Raw genomic sequence first — 7,255 nt, forward strand, 5'->3', positions numbered from 1 at the left:
TCTCTCTCTCTCTCTCTCTCTCTCTCTCTCTCTCTCTCTCTCTCTCTGTGTCTGTGTGTCTATGAATATCAATAAAATATTAAGAATATCTATGTATACACATTAAGTAGGACAGGAGGCTATGAAGATTGTAGAAGAAATGGTAACTCGTGAAAAGCAGATAGCAAATGATCTGACATCAAGTAACAAAAACACTGTAGGTGCAGCTGATGTACTGACTGTGTTCTTCAAAACCTAAAATTAGATTTTAAATTATCTGAGAGCCAAGTGCTGACAGGTATAAATATTTCCATGCAAAGAAGATTGAAAACCAATTTTTACAATTCTTTAATTCAAGCAGGATTTGTGATTTTTTTCAAGTTTCCCACAGGCATATATTTAAAGTGATGTAGAACATATGCCACATCTATTTCTAACTCATAACTTCACTTCAGACTACGTGATCATCAGGGATGGCACATGGCATATTATCAGTCAGACTCCATTCAATATGCAAACGCACACATTCCTATAAAACTATTGTTGGTTTCTAGTACTGAGTTAAGCAAAAGGACATTAATATGAGGAAGTTTCTGATGTAACTATAAATTGTACAAAAATTAAAAATTTAGTGTTAAATGAGAAGACAACCTAATAACCAAATATGAAATGTGTAGCCCAATATTAGCATAAGAAGAATACTTCAAAAAGGGCAGTTAGCTGTTATCTCTATGTGTTGAAAGACAGAAATACTACTGAAAGAGCAAATAAAGCAACACGTCTAGCTAAAATGCCTCTCTACTGATTCTTAAGTAGACAGCTAACTCAACAAATAATTATAGTAGATGTGTCAAAGTTATGGCCCAAAAGATTGAAATTATCATAAAATGACATTCAAAATATTCTCCCTATAAAATCTTTAGGATTGTCATTTCCCTATGAATTCAGAATTTTTAAAAACTGAAAATATAGAAAAAATCAAAATGGAGCCATTTTATCCAATGATATACCTGAATAGCAATTAGTATCAACAGAACATTTTATTTGAAGAAGGATTAAAATGTACCAGAAACTAGTTTGTACAAATGGTTAAATTCTGGTTTATCATAAAAAAGAAGATCAAATTGATTCTTTAACCTATAAAACTGAGGACAAATTCATGCATTTTACTTAAAGTAAAATAATAATTAACTTAAAAATAGTTAAGCAAACCATTGCTGAGCAAAACTTCCAATTGTAAAAGATAAGCCACAGGAAGTCTTTTCTTCAAAACTTATAGGAGGTATTTGTGAATCATTTTATCCCCTGTGTTGAGGTCTCCAGCTTTGGGAACACATCTCATACCGCTTCATTTTAATCTTTTCCTGCCTTCATTTAATTCAGCCTCCCGTTAAAGCATATGTAACCTGTCACCTGAGAGAATAAGTTAAGTCTGGGTGCTTTCTACAACACCTGGCTGACTATCTGTAGTATTATAGTAGTCAGGTTTCTCCAGAGAAACAAAACCAATAAAATATGTATAATGTATGAGAGTTATTGTGGGAATTGGCTCACACTATCGTGGAAGCCAGGAAATCCAAAAACCTGGAACACAGGTGGTATAATTCATCCAACAGCCACAGCCTACAGACAAAGAACCTATGTTTTACTGGCCAAAGACAGAAGAGAGTGAATGTCTCAGCTAAAAGGAGAGCAAATAAGAGTGTTTTCTTCCTCTGTTGGTAGAACCCTGTGCTTCATCCAGACACAAATGGAATGGATATTAGTGGAAATATATCTGTAGTCTTCCCACTTTCACGTTTAATCTTTTCCTGAAGGAGCCTCACAGATGCATTCAGAAATGTTTTACCAGCTATTCTATCTTTCAAGATAAAGATAACATTAAACATCACAAATAGATACTGGATAAGCATTTGTTGCTTTAATATTTTTAATCTCCAATGCACTATAGTGATTGTTCAGTGCTCTCAAGTAGGGACATTCAGCACCATTTCTAATATGCACACATTGCTCCAACTGAGCACAATGTTCAGCAAATATTAGCAACAAGCGACATGGAATCTGAAAAGCTAGGCATTTAACAAATAAGTTCAGAATTTAGAGTTAATCTAACCTGGATTTATGTTTTGAATATGTCATTTAATAACAATGGGACCTTCAGCCTGCTACTCAATTTGTCTCATCTTCAACATGGAGATATAATTTCTGCCTTGTATCATTGATGGAGAAACAAATAACACATAGCTTGTGAACAGTGATATATAACAATAATTTTTAAATATAATACTTCTTATTTACTTGATGGCACTACTTATAGACAGTGTAGCTATATAAGGGCTAGTATAAATAAACTTGATTGTTTTGATTCAGTATCTTGCTCTGAAATTTTGTAAATATCAGTCAGTGAAATACCTTTATCAGTACATTCAAACTGTCTATGTAAAGAAACAGCTGTGTTGATGTCTTGCCTTTCATTAGAGTGACATCTGCTTATGATAATTTTTTATTTATGTATTAGAGAGAAATTTAAAATTTGAGGATAGACTCTTTCAAGAAGAAGATTATATTTACAAAGGAAGAGCAAGAAGACTTCATATTATAAAGTCCAGTTTTCTTTTAATAAGAAACAAAATTTGTAGTAATAATTTTATTTCAATGTTTAATAAGAGAGTGATTCCTATAAAGCAACGTATGGCCATATGAACTCTAGGTAATGATGGCATTACCTGTTCTTGTTAACTTTACTTCAATGCAATCACCATAGTGATGTGGCTGGATCCTAGCAGTTACCTTGCTCAGTACGACCTTGCTTGCTGTGTTCTGTCTAGAGTTCTGCAAACGACGACCTCATCCACACTCAACCATTTTCAGTCTTATCTGAGAGCATTGAATTAAGATTAGGAAGTAGTTCTCCTTGGATTCTGACACTTGTGGTATATTACTCTGTTGCGTTCTCTCATGAAAGTAAGAGGGCAAATAAACTTTTTAGCCAGAAAGAAAAGAAAAGGAAGCATACATCAAAGGAGAGCATGATTGACAAAGGTAAGTCTTAACAGTATAAGGATTTCTCATTCTGTGTCTTGAAAGTCAAGTTATATGCTTTGGTCACTTGGATCTGAACAATTTTCACAGTCGTGTTCTTTATTTTTTTATTTTTTTAAATCTTTTTTCTTTCTTTTATTTATTTGTTTTTTATACTCCCCCCTCCCTGTCCACTCTCCAACTGTTCCACATCCCATACCTCCTCCCCACCCTCTGTTTCCACAAGGATATCCCCAGCGCCCAGCCCCCACCCAACCAGACCTCTAAACTTCCTGGGACCTCCAGTCTTTTAAGAACCCTTAAGAGGTGCATCTTCTCTGACTGAACCCAGACCCGGCAGTCCTCTGCTGTATATGTGTTGGGGGCCTAGTATCAGTTGGTGTATGCTGCCTGGTTGGTGGTCCAGTGTTTGAGAGATCTCAGAGTCCAGGTTAATTGAGACTGCTGGTCCTCCTATAGGGTCAGTCTCCTCCTCAGCTTCTTCCAGACTTTCCCTAATTCAACTACAGGAATCAGCAGCACACAGCCTCTCTCTCTCTCTCTCTCTCTCTCTCTCTCTCTCTCTCTCTCTCTCTCTCTGTGTGTGTGTGTGTGTGTGTAAATGTGTGTGTGTGTGTGTGTCAGACTTTTCCAAGAAAGACCATAACATATTCATCACTTCATCACAGAAAAGGAGCCTACAATAAACCATGGTAACAATTGCACCAATATCCAATTTGAGGAATTAGTAAATTTTTATTGGAATTACTAACAGGAGAATGACTGCGCAGTTACTTATGAGGAACAGATATAACTCAAATCCAGCTTAATTTCCAGAAAGTTCATCCTACATGGGTAGGACTCCTGACAACTACACCCTGGATCTCTCTTTACAGCTTGCAGGCAGTTTCACAGTCTGACTATTTCTTTCTGAAGTTTGACATATCAGTCTCCACTCCTAGCAACTTTTTACGTTGGTTGGTTAGAGGCCCTCAGAAATCTTGTAGCTTTCTGGTCTCTTGGATATATGACCCTTTGTTTACCTCCTGAGACTCACTAGACTCCTCTTGCTTCCTGAAGCAGAAGTTTCAATTTGTAGGGAATGTTGACAATTACAGAAAAATGCCATACAACATATAATTATGGAATTTGAGTTAGACTCTGTCTTGCATTTCTGTCCTTCTTGTGACAATATTCCTTCATCCTGAGATCCTATACAAGAAGGCACTTTGTATCTGAGCAATAACAAACCCATATAGCCTTATTTTAGTAGTAAAACACAACATCTGTTGCCTTAAGCTACTAGTCACTGAAACGAAAATGGCAGGGAACAGATGAGAAACAGGATAAAGGCAAATATCAAAAGCCAGAACAAACATTTGTATCATGCTAAGATGAACATTTAAACTATTTATATTATTAATATAATATTATTAAAGTATTTATATTATTCTCAATATAAGAATGTTAAGAATTTTTATACTAAAGAATAAATTTAAGTTACAAAAATAAATGGTAAAAGAAAAATAATCAGCGGGGGGAAATCAGTAAACAATAATATAACACAGAGATCAGTAACAGACTATAAGCTCCTTTACTGTAAAGAAAATATTGGTAGCACAAGAATCACATTTTTAGTACACAGACTGTGTGTGATAACTCACACTCAAATAATTTGATGTTATTTTAAGTAATTAACTGGGGCAAATCAGTTTGGGTAGTTATACCTCCAATTTCACAAATTATATTATTTTTAAAATACTCTTTGTGCTATAGTTACTAGAAATTTTTAATAGAGGAAAGCTAGTGTCATTTTGCCAAGGACAATCTTGACTGTTGAATTTTGCAAGTGACTAATTTTCCTATGTCATGTGAAAACAAATGCCCCTTCCAACTGACTGAGACTCTTCTCATTTTTCACCTATTGATCCTCTCCCACAGCCTCTCTTCTTAGTCTCATGACTCTTCTAGAGGTTAAACCAATAAAGTCTAATCCCATTTATTCTTCCTACTTTGTCTTGTGGTATCACAATCCAAAATAGCACAGCAGCCAGCCACTCACTCATCTTTAGTTAGTAGCAAGGTGGCAGACACTAGCTAAAGGAAAAGTTGTCTGAGTATTCCTTTATAAATCAGTAAGAAAAACTACAACTTGAATACATCTATTGAATACATTTTAAAAAATTATTTCCTTTTAGTTTAGTTTCCAGCCATACCAGCAATGTCCCTTGTTTTCCATAATTAGCAAAAAGTGAGAAAGAATCCCAATTGCCATCACCACAAATATATGTCAAACAGCTAGCAAGTAGGTTACAAAATAAAAAAAATAATAATAAAGACTGGGGAATAAAAGAGTGGGCAAGGTTGAAAGTCAAAGATAAAAGCTACCACACCCAAAGAGCATGTTTACTCCTAAAGTATATTATCAATGTCCATATTTTTCATTATATTGTTTACTTTTGAGATTATAATAAGATTTCATCATTTTCCCATTCCCTTTTATCCACTCAAACCCTCCCATATATATATATATATATATACTCCTTGTTCTCTTTAAAATATGTGTGTATGCATATACACACCTGTTCAGTCTGTATGTTACTTGCATGTGTGTTTTCAGGACTGACCACTTGGTTTGGATAACTAACTGGTGTTTTGTTCCCTAGGAAAGACGATTTCCCCTACTCTGGCTGTTTCCAACTTACCTATACTTCTTTGGGTTGAAACCTCACGGTTTCCTCCATTTGGCATTATCTATTTTTGTTGTTCTTGTTCAGTTCAAGTTTAGGCAAACATATTTGTGAGACTTCACAGGAGTAGCTTCTGACATTACATTCTGCAAATGATTTATTCCCCTATGTCATGAGAAAACAAATGGCCCTGTTTTCTAGGAGACAGTCTCATAGCAAAATACTGATCCTCTGTCTCTTACAATAATTCTTTCCTTTCTTCAGTGTTCCCTGAAATTTAAGTGCTGGAGTGCTTTGTAGATGTTTCTATTGTGACTAGCCTACAAACTGCATTTTAAATGAGTGTGATTTTCGACAATGGTCTGTCTCTGTTTCAGTGAGAAAGTTTCTTGATGAGAGGTGTGGACTATTATTACCTGGAGGTATGAAGACAAATATTTAGAATATAATTAGGGACTATATGGTTTTGCTAAAGTGGTAGTTGTGGGTTCTTCTCCAGGATCCATAAATTCTCTACCCATGAGTAGTTGGCTAGGTTTCCAACATGATTTCATGTCCTTGTACTTCACCTTTAGAGTTTTCATGGCATACTGATTATTGTGTTTCACAGCCAACATGGCTAGATAGGACTGTTAGTTACTTCCCTGCTTTCCTCCTTTAAAAGCATGCATAGGTGGCTTCTGGCACCTTAAAAGCTAGTTCTCACGAAGGAGTATCTCCACTTCAAGTTCTTCAAATCCTCCTGAAGAACATTTGGTTCCATAAAGTTTTTGAACGTATTGCTTACAAACAAATAACCACTTCTGATGCCTTTCCCCCAGATATCCAAACACCATGTTGTACATTTAAAATAAAGCATATGCATCCATCTAAATAACTTTGGATTCATCAGAAATAATGCCATTTCAGGGATAGCATCAGTTACATTTTCTTTAGACTAAAATACAATTTTTAAAATTTTCTTTTACTGAAAATAAACTCTTTTCTTATATAATATGTCCTGATTATATTTCCCCCTCCCTCTATTGTCTTCCATACCTGGCCATCCCTCAAGATCCACTCCTTTGTGTCCCATTATAAAAACAGGGTTCTAATAGATAACAATCAAACATGACAAAATAAAATATAATAAGATAAAGCAAGAACTATCACATTGAGACTGGAAAAGGCACCCCAACAGAAGGAAAAGATCCATAAAAGTAGGCATAAGAATCAGAGACCCACTTGTTCACACACTCAGGAGTTCCACAAAAATAATAAGCTGAAGGATATAAAATACACACAGAACACTTGATGCAGACCCATGTAAATCTTGTGCTTACCACTTCAGTCTCTGTGAGCTCATATGCACCTTGTCTAGTTAATCAGAGTGTCTTGTTCTCCATAGCTTCCAGCTCATATATTCTTTGTTTCCCTTTTCTTGAGATTCCCTGAGTTCTGGAGGGATTGATGAAGACATCCTATTTAGAGCTCTGTGTTCTAAGATATATCTCTGTCTCTGCCTCTCTGTCTCTGTGTCTGCCTCTCTCTCTCTCTCTCTCTCTCTCTCTCTCTCTCTCTCTCTC

The sequence above is a fragment of the Grammomys surdaster genome, unplaced genomic scaffold, assembly GCF_004785775.1.
Source record: "Grammomys surdaster isolate TR1022 unplaced genomic scaffold, NIH_TR_1.0 219, whole genome shotgun sequence".
NCBI lineage: Eukaryota > Metazoa > Chordata > Mammalia > Rodentia > Muridae > Grammomys > Grammomys surdaster.